Below are 1,022 nucleotides of genomic sequence, written 5' to 3' on the forward strand. Positions count from 1 at the left end.
AGTTTGGATGAGGGATGATAATATACTAAATTTTGCGTCATGTGATGGGGTAATTACTACACCCTTGGGTAGAGAATTGCTGAACAATTCCATAATTAATCTTTCGAACTTGAAAGATTCAGACTTAGAAGTCGGTTACGTCACATCGGTTGTGCATGAAAAGCGTATGGTTTATAACTTGTTCATTAGAGAGAAATTCAATTCTAAAGTTTTTGTAAAAAACATTGATACTGCAGTGATAACGCTGAGAGAGGCGATGGAAGCTACCAATACTAAAACTTTTAGTTTGTCACGCGAAGGGAATGGATTTGATAAATTATCCTGGTCAGTTATTGAAAAAAATTTTAGAACGCATTTTGGTAGAGGGGGTTACGAGATTACAGTATGTACAGGCGAAGTTGAAATTCCAGAGGTAGAAAAGCGTATGGAAATTATTAAAGAGTGTCATGATTCAACCGTGGGTGGTCATAAGGGTGAGACCAAAACCTTGGAAAGAGTTCGTGAAAGATTTTATTGGAAAGGTATGAGAGATGACGTAAGAGATTATGTAAAAACATGTGAGACATGTCAAAAGCGAAAATTGACAAGAGTAAAGACAAAAATGCCTATGCGGATTACTGACACTCCTACTAGAGTTTTTGAGAAAGTACAAATTGATGTTGTTGGCCCTATGCCCGTAACCGAATCAGGAAATCAGTATATGTTGACATGGCAGGATTTTTCAAGTAAATATTCAGGTGCGATTCCACTTTCAAAAATAGACTCGCCTCACATTGCGGTAGCACTAGCAGAACATTTGATTTGTGCTTTTGGATGTCCTGAAATAATAAAAACTGATCAATGGTCTCAATTTATGAGTAACATTATGAACAGTATTGCTACAATATTTAAAATTCGGAAATATCGATCTAGCGCTTATTATCCGCAATCTCTAGGAGCTTTAGAAAGGAGTCACCACACATTTGTGGAATACTTACGCAATTATAGCGAGCGAAGTAATTGGGACCAATGGCTTCCGTTTG

The sequence above is a fragment of the Belonocnema kinseyi genome, chromosome 7 (genome assembly GCF_010883055.1).
Source record: "Belonocnema kinseyi isolate 2016_QV_RU_SX_M_011 chromosome 7, B_treatae_v1, whole genome shotgun sequence".
Lineage (NCBI taxonomy): Eukaryota > Metazoa > Arthropoda > Insecta > Hymenoptera > Cynipidae > Belonocnema > Belonocnema kinseyi.